The following is a 13,109-nucleotide window of genomic DNA, read 5'->3' on the forward strand; positions in this document are numbered from 1 at the left end:
TAGCTGTCCGGGGTTCTGAGGCACTAAAAGTGCGGATGTGTGGCGACTGTCCAAGACGAGAACCGGCTGCTCTGAAAGCCCTTCCTGCTCGTCACGTACGCTTTCTAGCAGCTCTACGGACACACACGCGTCAGCCTCTTCACTGTCCTACACAGCTAGCACGCTGGCAGTTACCGTCAACTTGGAAGCAGCCGCGCAGAAGGCACTCGCCCTGCAACCGGCGAACAGCGCACATTCGCGGCTACACGCGAGCTGGCCGCACTCGGAGCTTTCGCGGCTCTTCTCTCGCTCTTTCCGCAGAGCTCCGGCGATGCACAACTCGAACCGCGAAAGCCGCAATGAGCTTTGTGCAAGCTGCGCAGAAGAAACAAGGCACTAAACCGGCAAATGTCCAGCTAATCTCCAACGTGAAAAGGCTCAGCAAGGAAAGCTCTTGCTAACAGCCCAGAAGCATTGCGACGCTTCTCTGGATGATTTGCCCACCAACACTTCACATCAGCTCAAGCCGGCTGCCCGGAGGAAAAGAGGCTAGGAAAGATCGTAGCAGGCACGGTTGTTGCTGCACGAGAAGTGCCTGCTCCGGAGGCTTCTTGCGAGCAGCGCTAAAAGCACGCGAACATCGCGTTTCTGTGCTTTCCTGAACAGCTTGCGCTGGGACAGTTACAGCCGTGTTTTGCAAGCTGTCCGGGGTTCTGAGGCACTAAAAGTGCGGATGTGTGGCGACTGTGCAAGACGAGAACCGGCTGCTCTGAAAGCCCTTCCTGCTCGTCACGTACGCTTTCTAGCAGCTCTACGGACACACACGCGTCAGCCTCTTCACTGTCCTACACAGCTAGCACGCTGGCAGTTACCGTCAACTTGGAAGCAGCCGCGCAGAAGGCAGTCGCCCTGCAACCGGCGAACAGCGCACATTCGCGGCTACACGCGAGCTGGCCGCACTCGGAGCTTTCGCGGCTCTTCTCTCGCTCTTTCCCGCAGAGCTCCGGCGATGCACAACTCGAACCGCGAAAGCCGCAATGAGCTTTGTGCAAGCTGCGCAGAAGAAACAAGGCACTAAACCGGCAAATGTCCAGCTAATCTCCAACGTGAAAAGGCTCAGCAAGGAAAGCTCTTGCTAACAGCCCAGAAGCATTGCGACGCTTCTCTGGATGATTTGCCCACCAACACTTCACATCAGCTCAAGCCGGCTGCCCGGAGGAAAAGAGGCTAGGAAAGATCGTAGCAGGCACGGTTGTTGCTGCACGAGAAGTGCCTGCTCCGGAGGCTTCTTGCGAGCAGCGCTAAAAGCACGCGAACATCGCGTTTCTGTGCTTTCCTGAACAGCTTGCGCTGGGACAGTTACAGCCGTGTTTTGCAAGCTGTCCGGGGTTCTGAGGCACTAAAAGTGCGGATGTGTGGCGACTGTGCAAGACGAGAACCGGCTGCTCTGAAAGCCCTTCCTGCTCGTCACGTACGCTTTCTAGCAGCTCTACGGACACACACGCGTCAGCCTCTTCACTGTCCTACACAGCTAGCACGCTGGCAGTTACCGTCAACTTGGAAGCAGCCGCGCAGAAGGCAGTCGCCCTGCAACCGGCGAACAGCGCACATTCGCGGCTACACGCGAGCTGGCCGCACTCGGAGCTTTCGCGGCTCTTCTCTCGCTCTTTCCCGCAGAGCTCCGGCGATGCACAACTCGAACCGCGAAAGCCGCAATGAGCTTTGTGCAAGCTGCGCAGAAGAAACAAGGCACTAAACCGGCAAATGTCCAGCTAATCTCCAACGTGAAAAGGCTCAGCAAGGAAAGCTCTTGCTAACAGCCCAGAAGCATTGCGACGCTTCTCTGGATGATTTGCCCACCAACACTTCACATCAGCTCAAGCCGGCTGCCCGGAGGAAAAGAGGCTAGGAAAGATCGTAGCAGGCACGGTTGTTGCTGCACGAGAAGTGCCTGCTCCGGAGGCTTCTTGCGAGCAGCGCTAAAAGCACGCGAACATCGCGTTTCTGTGCTTTCCTGAACAGCTTGCGCTGGGACAGTTACAGCCGTGTTTTGCAAGCTGTCCGGGGTTCTGAGGCACTAAAAGTGCGGATGTGTGGCGACTGTCCAAGACGAGAACCGGCTGCTCTGAAAGCCCTTCCTGCTCGTCACGTACGCTTTCTAGCAGCTCTACGGACACACACGCGTCAGCCTCTTCACTGTCCTACACAGCTAGCACGCTGGCAGTTACCGTCAACTTGGAAGCAGCCGCGCAGAAGGCAGTCGCCCTGCAACCGGCGAACAGCGCACATTCGCGGCTACACGCGAGCTGGCCGCACTCGGAGCTTTCGCGGCTCTTCTCTCGCTCTTTCCCGCAGAGCTCCGGCGATGCACAACTCGAACCGCGAAAGCCGCAATGAGCTTTGTGCAAGCTGCGCAGAAGAAACAAGGCACTAAACCGGCAAATGTCCAGCTAATCTCCAACGTGAAAAGGCTCAGCAAGGAAAGCTCTTGCTAACAGCCCAGAAGCATTGCGACGCTTCTCTGGATGATTTGCCCACCAACACTTCACATCAGCTCAAGCCGGCTGCCCGGAGGAAAAGAGGCTAGGAAAGATCGTAGCAGGCACGGTTGTTGCTGCACGAGAAGTGCCTGCTCCGGAGGCTTCTTGCGAGCAGCGCTAAAAGCACGCGAACATCGCGTTTCTGTGCTTTCCTGAACAGCTTGCGCTGGGACAGTTACAGCCGTGTTTTGCAAGCTGTCCGGGGTTCTGAGGCACTAAAAGTGCGGATGTGTGGCGACTGTGCAAGACGAGAACCGGCTGCTCTGAAAGCCCTTCCTGCTCGTCACGTACGCTTTCTAGCAGCTCTACGGACACACACGCGTCAGCCTCTTCACTGTCCTACACAGCTAGCACGCTGGCAGTTACCGTCAACTTGGAAGCAGCCGCGCAGAAGGCACTCGCCCTGCAACCGGCGAACAGCGCACATTCGCGGCTACACGCGAGCTGGCCGCACTCGGAGCTTTCGCGGCTCTTCTCTCGCTCTTTCCCGCAGAGCTCCGGCGATGCACAACTCGAACCGCGAAAGCCGCAATGAGCTTTGTGCAAGCTGCGCAGAAGAAACAAGGCACTAAACCGGCAAATGTCCAGCTAATCTCCAACGTGAAAAGGCTCAGCAAGGAAAGCTCTTGCTAACAGCCCAGAAGCATTGCGACGCTTCTCTGGATGATTTGCCCACCAACACTTCACATCAGCTCAAGCCGGCTGCCCGGAGGAAAAGAGGCTAGGAAAGATCGTAGCAGGCACGGTTGTTGCTGCACGAGAAGTGCCTGCTCCGGAGGCTTCTTGCGAGCAGCGCTAAAAGCACGCGAACATCGCGTTTCTGTGCTTTCCTGAACAGCTTGCGCTGGGACAGTTACAGCCGTGTTTTGCAAGCTGTCCGGGGTTCTGAGGCACTAAAAGTGCGGATGTGTGGCGACTGTGCAAGACGAGAACCGGCTGCTCTGAAAGCCCTTCCTGCTCGTCACGTACGCTTTCTAGCAGCTCTACGGACACACACGCGTCAGCCTCTTCACTGTCCTACACAGCTAGCACGCTGGCAGTTACCGTCAACTTGGAAGCAGCCGCGCAGAAGGCACTCGCCCTGCAACCGGCGAACAGCGCACATTCGCGGCTACACGCGAGCTGGCCGCACTCGGAGCTTTCGCGGCTCTTCTCTCGCTCTTTCCCGCAGAGCTCCGGCGATGCACAACTCGAACCGCGAAAGCCGCAATGAGCTTTGTGCAAGCTGCGCAGAAGAAACAAGGCACTAAACCGGCAAATGTCCAGCTAATCTCCAACGTGAAAAGGCTCAGCAAGGAAAGCTCTTGCTAACAGCCCAGAAGCATTGCGACGCTTCTCTGGATGATTTGCCCACCAACACTTCACATCAGCTCAAGCCGGCTGCCGGAGGAAAAGAGGCTAGGAAAGATCGTAGCAGGCACGGTTGTTGCTGCACGAGAAGTGCCTGCTCCGGAGGCTTCTTGCGAGCAGCGCTAAAAGCACGCGAACATCGCGTTTCTGTGCTTTCCTGAACAGCTTGCGCTGGGACAGTTACAGCCGTGTTTTGCAAGCTGTCCGGGGTTCTGAGGCACTAAAAGTGCGGATGTGTGGCGACTGTGCAAGACGAGAACCGGCTGCTCTGAAAGCCCTTCCTGCTCGTCACGTACGCTTTCTAGCAGCTCTACGGACACACACGCGTCAGCCTCTTCACTGTCCTACACAGCTAGCACGCTGGCAGTTACCGTCAACTTGGAAGCAGCCGCGCAGAAGGCAGTCGCCCTGCAACCGGCGAACAGCGCACATTCGCGGCTACACGCGAGCTGGCCGCACTCGGAGCTTTCGCGGCTCTTCTCTCGCTCTTTCCCGCAGAGCTCCGGCGATGCACAACTCGAACCGCGAAAGCCGCAATGAGCTTTGTGCAAGCTGCGCAGAAGAAACAAGGCACTAAACCGGCAAATGTCCAGCTAATCTCCAACGTGAAAAGGCTCAGCAAGGAAAGCTCTTGCTAACAGCCCAGAAGCATTGCGACGCTTCTCTGGATGATTTGCCCACCAACACTTCACATCAGCTCAAGCCGGCTGCCCGGAGGAAAAGAGGCTAGGAAAGATCGTAGCAGGCACGGTTGTTGCTGCACGAGAAGTGCCTGCTCCGGAGGCTTCTTGCGAGCAGCGCTAAAAGCACGCGAACATCGCGTTTCTGTGCTTTCCTGAACAGCTTGCGCTGGGACAGTTACAGCCGTGTTTTGCAAGCTGTCCGGGGTTCTGAGGCACTAAAAGTGCGGATGTGTGGCGACTGTGCAAGACGAGAACCGGCTGCTCTGAAAGCCCTTCCTGCTCGTCACGTACGCTTTCTAGCAGCTCTACGGACACACACGCGTCAGCCTCTTCACTGTCCTACACAGCTAGCACGCTGGCAGTTACCGTCAACTTGGAAGCAGCCGCGCAGAAGGCAGTCGCCCTGCAACCGGCGACAGCGCACATTCGCGGCTACACGCGAGCTGGCCGCACTCGGAGCTTTCGCGGCTCTTCTCTCGCTCTTTCCCGCAGAGCTCCGGCGATGCACAACTCGAACCGCGAAAGCCGCAATGAGCTTTGTGCAAGCTGCGCAGAAGAAACAAGGCACTAAACCGGCAAATGTCCAGCTAATCTCCAACGTGAAAAGGGTCAGCAAGGAAAGCTCTTGCTAACAGCCCAGAAGCATTGCGACGCTTCTCTGGATGATTTGCCCACCAACACTTCACATCAGCTCAAGCCGGCTGCCCGGAGGAAAAGAGGCTAGGAAAGATCGTAGCAGGCACGGTTGTTGCTGCACGAGAAGTGCCTGCTCCGGAGGCTTCTTGCGAGCAGCGCTAAAAGCACGCGAACATCGCGTTTCTGTGCTTTCCTGAACAGCTTGCGCTGGGACAGTTACAGCCGTGTTTTGCAAGCTGTCCGGGGTTCTGAGGCACTAAAAGTGCGGATGTGTGGCGACTGTCCAAGACGAGAACCGGCTGCTCTGAAAGCCCTTCCTGCTCGTCACGTACGCTTTCTAGCAGCTCTACGGACACACACGCGTCAGCCTCTTCACTGTCCTACACAGCTAGCACGCTGGCAGTTACCGTCAACTTGGAAGCAGCCGCGCAGAAGGCACTCGCCCTGCAACCGGCGAACAGCGCACATTCGCGGCTACACGCGAGCTGGCCGCACTCGGAGCTTTCGCGGCTCTTCTCTCGCTCTTTCCCGCAGAGCTCCGGCGATGCACAACTCGAACCGCGAAAGCCGCAATGAGCTTTGTGCAAGCTGCGCAGAAGAAACAAGGCACTAAACCGGCAAATGTCCAGCTAATCTCCAACGTGAAAAGGGTCAGCAAGGAAAGCTCTTGCTAACAGCCCAGAAGCATTGCGACGCTTCTCTGGATGATTTGCCCACCAACACTTCACATCAGCTCAAGCCGGCTGCCCGGAGGAAAAGAGGCTAGGAAAGATCGTAGCAGGCACGGTTGTTGCTGCACGAGAAGTGCCTGCTCCGGAGGCTTCTTGCGAGCAGCGCTAAAAGCACGCGAACATCGCGTTTCTGTGCTTTCCTGAACAGCTTGCGCTGGGACAGTTACAGCCGTGTTTTGCAAGCTGTCCGGGGTTCTGAGGCACTAAAAGTGCGGATGTGTGGCGACTGTCCAAGACGAGAACCGGCTGCTCTGAAAGCCCTTCCTGCTCGTCACGTACGCTTTCTAGCAGCTCTACGGACACACACGCGTCAGCCTCTTCACTGTCCTACACAGCTAGCACGCTGGCAGTTACCGTCAACTTGGAAGCAGCCGCGCAGAAGGCACTCGCCCTGCAACCGGCGAACAGCGCACATTCGCGGCTACACGCGAGCTGGCCGCACTCGGAGCTTTCGCGGCTCTTCTCTCGCTCTTTCCCGCAGAGCTCCGGCGATGCACAACTCGAACCGCGAAAGCCGCAATGAGCTTTGTGCAAGCTGCGCAGAAGAAACAAGGCACTAAACCGGCAAATGTCCAGCTAATCTCCAACGTGAAAAGGGTCAGCAAGGAAAGCTCTTGCTAACAGCCCAGAAGCATTGCGACGCTTCTCTGGATGATTTGCCCACCAACACTTCACATCAGCTCAAGCCGGCTGCCCGGAGGAAAAGAGGCTAGGAAAGATCGTAGCAGGCACGGTTGTTGCTGCACGAGAAGTGCCTGCTCCGGAGGCTTCTTGCGAGCAGCGCTAAAAGCACGCGAACATCGCGTTTCTGTGCTTTCCTGAACAGCTTGCGCTGGGACAGTTACAGCCGTGTTTTGCAAGCTGTCCGGGGTTCTGAGGCACTAAAAGTGCGGATGTGTGGCGACTGTGCAAGACGAGAACCGGCTGCTCTGAAAGCCCTTCCTGCTCGTCACGTACGCTTTCTAGCAGCTCTACGGACACACACGCGTCAGCCTCTTCACTGTCCTACACAGCTAGCACGCTGGCAGTTACCGTCAACTTGGAAGCAGCCGCGCAGAAGGCACTCGCCCTGCAACCGGCGAACAGCGCACATTCGCGGCTACACGCGAGCTGGCCGCACTCGGAGCTTTCGCGGCTCTTCTCTCGCTCTTTCCCGCAGAGCTCCGGCGATGCACAACTCGAACCGCGAAAGCCGCAATGAGCTTTGTGCAAGCTGCGCAGAAGAAACAAGGCACTAAACCGGCAAATGTCCAGCTAATCTCCAACGTGAAAAGGCTCAGCAAGGAAAGCTCTTGCTAACAGCCCAGAAGCATTGCGACGCTTCTCTGGATGATTTGCCCACCAACACTTCACATCAGCTCAAGCCGGCTGCCCGGAGGAAAAGAGGCTAGGAAAGATCGTAGCAGGCACGGTTGTTGCTGCACGAGAAGTGCCTGCTCCGGAGGCTTCTTGCGAGCAGCGCTAAAAGCACGCGAACATCGCGTTTCTGTGCTTTCCTGAACAGCTTGCGCTGGGACAGTTACAGCCGTGTTTTGCAAGCTGTCCGGGGTTCTGAGGCACTAAAAGTGCGGATGTGTGGCGACTGTCCAAGACGAGAACCGGCTGCTCTGAAAGCCCTTCCTGCTCGTCACGTACGCTTTCTAGCAGCTCTACGGACACACACGCGTCAGCCTCTTCACTGTCCTACACAGCTAGCACGCTGGCAGTTACCGTCAACTTGGAAGCAGCCGCGCAGAAGGCAGTCGCCCTGCAACCGGCGAACAGCGCACATTCGCGGCTACACGCGAGCTGGCCGCACTCGGAGCTTTCGCGGCTCTTCTCTCGCTCTTTCCCGCAGAGCTCCGGCGATGCACAACTCGAACCGCGAAAGCCGCAATGAGCTTTGTGCAAGCTGCGCAGAAGAAACAAGGCACTAAACCGGCAAATGTCCAGCTAATCTCCAACGTGAAAAGGCTCAGCAAGGAAAGCTCTTGCTAACAGCCCAGAAGCATTGCGACGCTTCTCTGGATGATTTGCCCACCAACACTTCACATCAGCTCAAGCCGGCTGCCCGGAGGAAAAGAGGCTAGGAAAGATCGTAGCAGGCACGGTTGTTGCTGCACGAGAAGTGCCTGCTCCGGAGGCTTCTTGCGAGCAGCGCTAAAAGCACGCGAACATCGCGTTTCTGTGCTTTCCTGAACAGCTTGCGCTGGGACAGTTACAGCCGTGTTTTGCAAGCTGTCCGGGGTTCTGAGGCACTAAAAGTGCGGATGTGTGGCGACTGTCCAAGACGAGAACCGGCTGCTCTGAAAGCCCTTCCTGCTCGTCACGTACGCTTTCTAGCAGCTCTACGGACACACACGCGTCAGCCTCTTCACTGTCCTACACAGCTAGCACGCTGGCAGTTACCGTCAACTTGGAAGCAGCCGCGCAGAAGGCAGTCGCCCTGCAACCGGCGAACAGCGCACATTCGCGGCTACACGCGAGCTGGCCGCACTCGGAGCTTTCGCGGCTCTTCTCTCGCTCTTTCCCGCAGAGCTCCGGCGATGCACAACTCGAACCGCGAAAGCCGCAATGAGCTTTGTGCAAGCTGCGCAGAAGAAACAAGGCACTAAACCGGCAAATGTCCAGCTAATCTCCAACGTGAAAAGGCTCAGCAAGGAAAGCTCTTGCTAACAGCCCAGAAGCATTGCGACGCTTCTCTGGATGATTTGCCCACCAACACTTCACATCAGCTCAAGCCGGCTGCCCGGAGGAAAAGAGGCTAGGAAAGATCGTAGCAGGCACGGTTGTTGCTGCACGAGAAGTGCCTGCTCCGGAGGCTTCTTGCGAGCAGCGCTAAAAGCACGCGAACATCGCGTTTCTGTGCTTTCCTGAACAGCTTGCGCTGGGACAGTTACAGCCGTGTTTTGCAAGCTGTCCGGGGTTCTGAGGCACTAAAAGTGCGGATGTGTGGCGACTGTGCAAGACGAGAACCGGCTGCTCTGAAAGCCCTTCCTGCTCGTCACGTACGCTTTCTAGCAGCTCTACGGACACACACGCGTCAGCCTCTTCACTGTCCTACACAGCTAGCACGCTGGCAGTTACCGTCAACTTGGAAGCAGCCGCGCAGAAGGCACTCGCCCTGCAACCGGCGAACAGCGCACATTCGCGGCTACACGCGAGCTGGCCGCACTCGGAGCTTTCGCGGCTCTTCTCTCGCTCTTTCCCGCAGAGCTCCGGCGATGCACAACTCGAACCGCGAAAGCCGCAATGAGCTTTGTGCAAGCTGCGCAGAAGAAACAAGGCACTAAACCGGCAAATGTCCAGCTAATCTCCAACGTGAAAAGGCTCAGCAAGGAAAGCTCTTGCTAACAGCCCAGAAGCATTGCGACGCTTCTCTGGATGATTTGCCCACCAACACTTCACATCAGCTCAAGCCGGCTGCCCGGAGGAAAAGAGGCTAGGAAAGATCGTAGCAGGCACGGTTGTTGCTGCACGAGAAGTGCCTGCTCCGGAGGCTTCTTGCGAGCAGCGCTAAAAGCACGCGAACATCGCGTTTCTGTGCTTTCCTGAACAGCTTGCGCTGGGACAGTTACAGCCGTGTTTTGCAAGCTGTCCGGGGTTCTGAGGCACTAAAAGTGCGGATGTGTGGCGACTGTCCAAGACGAGAACCGGCTGCTCTGAAAGCCCTTCCTGCTCTTCACGTACGCTTTCTAGCAGCTCTACGGACACACACGCGTCAGCCTCTTCACTGTCCTACACAGCTAGCACGCTGGCAGTTACCGTCAACTTGGAAGCAGCCGCGCAGAAGGCAGTCGCCCTGCAACCGGCGAACAGCGCACATTCGCGGCTACACGCGAGCTGGCCGCACTCGGAGCTTTCGCGGCTCTTCTCTCGCTCTTTCCCGCAGAGCTCCGGCGATGCACAACTCGAACCGCGAAAGCCGCAATGAGCTTTGTGCAAGCTGCGCAGAAGAAACAAGGCACTAAACCGGCAAATGTCCAGCTAATCTCCAACGTGAAAAGGGTCAGCAAGGAAAGCTCTTGCTAACAGCCCAGAAGCATTGCGACGCTTCTCTGGATGATTTGCCCACCAACACTTCACATCAGCTCAAGCCGGCTGCCCGGAGGAAAAGAGGCTAGGAAAGATCGTAGCAGGCACGGTTGTTGCTGCACGAGAAGTGCCTGCTCCGGAGGCTTCTTGCGAGCAGCGCTAAAAGCACGCGAACATCGCGTTTCTGTGCTTTCCTGAACAGCTTGCGCTGGGACAGTTACAGCCGTGTTTTGCAAGCTGTCCGGGGTTCTGAGGCACTAAAAGTGCGGATGTGTGGCGACTGTGCAAGACGAGAACCGGCTGCTCTGAAAGCCCTTCCTGCTCGTCACGTACGCTTTCTAGCAGCTCTACGGACACACACGCGTCAGCCTCTTCACTGTCCTACACAGCTAGCACGCTGGCAGTTACCGTCAACTTGGAAGCAGCCGCGCAGAAGGCAGTCGCCCTGCAACCGGCGAACAGCGCACATTCGCGGCTACACGCGAGCTGGCCGCACTCGGAGCTTTCGCGGCTCTTCTCTCGCTCTTTCCCGCAGAGCTCCGGCGATGCACAACTCGAACCGCGAAAGCCGCAATGAGCTTTGTGCAAGCTGCGCAGAAGAAACAAGGCACTAAACCGGCAAATGTCCAGCTAATCTCCAACGTGAAAAGGCTCAGCAAGGAAAGCTCTTGCTAACAGCCCAGAAGCATTGCGACGCTTCTCTGGATGATTTGCCCACCAACACTTCACATCAGCTCAAGCCGGCTGCCCGGAGGAAAAGAGGCTAGGAAAGATCGTAGCAGGCACGGTTGTTGCTGCACGAGAAGTGCCTGCTCCGGAGGCTTCTTGCGAGCAGCGCTAAAAGCACGCGAACATCGCGTTTCTGTGCTTTCCTGAACAGCTTGCGCTGGGACAGTTACAGCCGTGTTTTGCAAGCTGTCCGGGGTTCTGAGGCACTAAAAGTGCGGATGTGTGGCGACTGTGCAAGACGAGAACCGGCTGCTCTGAAAGCCCTTCCTGCTCGTCACGTACGCTTTCTAGCAGCTCTACGGACACACACGCGTCAGCCTCTTCACTGTCCTACACAGCTAGCACGCTGGCAGTTACCGTCAACTTGGAAGCAGCCGCGCAGAAGGCAGTCGCCCTGCAACCGGCGAACAGCGCACATTCGCGGCTACACGCGAGCTGGCCGCACTCGGAGCTTTCGCGGCTCTTCTCTCGCTCTTTCCCGCAGAGCTCCGGCGATGCACAACTCGAACCGCGAAAGCCGCAATGAGCTTTGTGCAAGCTGCGCAGAAGAAACAAGGCACTAAACCGGCAAATGTCCAGCTAATCTCCAACGTGAAAAGGCTCAGCAAGGAAAGCTCTTGCTAACAGCCCAGAAGCATTGCGACGCTTCTCTGGATGATTTGCCCACCAACACTTCACATCAGCTCAAGCCGGCTGCCCGGAGGAAAAGAGGCTAGGAAAGATCGTAGCAGGCACGGTTGTTGCTGCACGAGAAGTGCCTGCTCCGGAGGCTTCTTGCGAGCAGCGCTAAAAGCACGCGAACATCGCGTTTCTGTGCTTTCCTGAACAGCTTGCGCTGGGACAGTTACAGCCGTGTTTTGCAAGCTGTCCGGGGTTCTGAGGCACTAAAAGTGCGGATGTGTGGCGACTGTCCAAGACGAGAACCGGCTGCTCTGAAAGCCCTTCCTGCTCGTCACGTACGCTTTCTAGCAGCTCTACGGACACACACGCGTCAGCCTCTTCACTGTCCTACACAGCTAGCACGCTGGCAGTTACCGTCAACTTGGAAGCAGCCGCGCAGAAGGCAGTCGCCCTGCAACCGGCGAACAGCGCACATTCGCGGCTACACGCGAGCTGGCCGCACTCGGAGCTTTCGCGGCTCTTCTCTCGCTCTTTCCCGCAGAGCTCCGGCGATGCACAACTCGAACCGCGAAAGCCGCAATGAGCTTTGTGCAAGCTGCGCAGAAGAAACAAGGCACTAAACCGGCAAATGTCCAGCTAATCTCCAACGTGAAAAGGCTCAGCAAGGAAAGCTCTTGCTAACAGCCCAGAAGCATTGCGACGCTTCTCTGGATGATTTGCCCACCAACACTTCACATCAGCTCAAGCCGGCTGCCCGGAGGAAAAGAGGCTAGGAAAGATCGTAGCAGGCACGGTTGTTGCTGCACGAGAAGTGCCTGCTCCGGAGGCTTCTTGCGAGCAGCGCTAAAAGCACGCGAACATCGCGTTTCTGTGCTTTCCTGAACAGCTTGCGCTGGGACAGTTACAGCCGTGTTTTGCAAGCTGTCCGGGGTTCTGAGGCACTAAAAGTGCGGATGTGTGGCGACTGTCCAAGACGAGAACCGGCTGCTCTGAAAGCCCTTCCTGCTCGTCACGTACGCTTTCTAGCAGCTCTACGGACACACACGCGTCAGCCTCTTCACTGTCCTACACAGCTAGCACGCTGGCAGTTACCGTCAACTTGGAAGCAGCCGCGCAGAAGGCAGTCGCCCTGCAACCGGCGAACAGCGCACATTCGCGGCTACACGCGAGCTGGCCGCACTCGGAGCTTTCGCGGCTCTTCTCTCGCTCTTTCCCGCAGAGCTCCGGCGATGCACAACTCGAACCGCGAAAGCCGCAATGAGCTTTGTGCAAGCTGCGCAGAAGAAACAAGGCACTAAACCGGCAAATGTCCAGCTAATCTCCAACGTGAAAAGGCTCAGCAAGGAAAGCTCTTGCTAACAGCCCAGAAGCATTGCGACGCTTCTCTGGATGATTTGCCCACCAACACTTCACATCAGCTCAAGCCGGCTGCCCGGAGGAAAAGAGGCTAGGAAAGATCGTAGCAGGCACGGTTGTTGCTGCACGAGAAGTGCCTGCTCCGGAGGCTTCTTGCGAGCAGCGCTAAAAGCACGCGAACATCGCGTTTCTGTGCTTTCCTGAACAGCTTGCGCTGGGACAGTTACAGCCGTGTTTTGCAAGCTGTCCGGGGTTCTGAGGCACTAAAAGTGCGGATGTGTGGCGACTGTGCAAGACGAGAACCGGCTGCTCTGAAAGCCCTTCCTGCTCGTCACGTACGCTTTCTAGCAGCTCTACGGACACACACGCGTCAGCCTCTTCACTGTCCTACACAGCTAGCACGCTGGCAGTTACCGTCAACTTGGAAGCAGCCGCGCAGAAGGCAGTCGCCCTGCAACCGGCGAACAGCG

The sequence above is a fragment of the Chlamydotis macqueenii genome, unplaced genomic scaffold (assembly GCF_036417535.1).
Source record: "Chlamydotis macqueenii isolate bChlMac1 unplaced genomic scaffold, bChlMac1.mat HAP1_SCAFFOLD_99, whole genome shotgun sequence".
In the NCBI taxonomy this organism is placed as follows: domain Eukaryota; kingdom Metazoa; phylum Chordata; class Aves; order Otidiformes; family Otididae; genus Chlamydotis; species Chlamydotis macqueenii.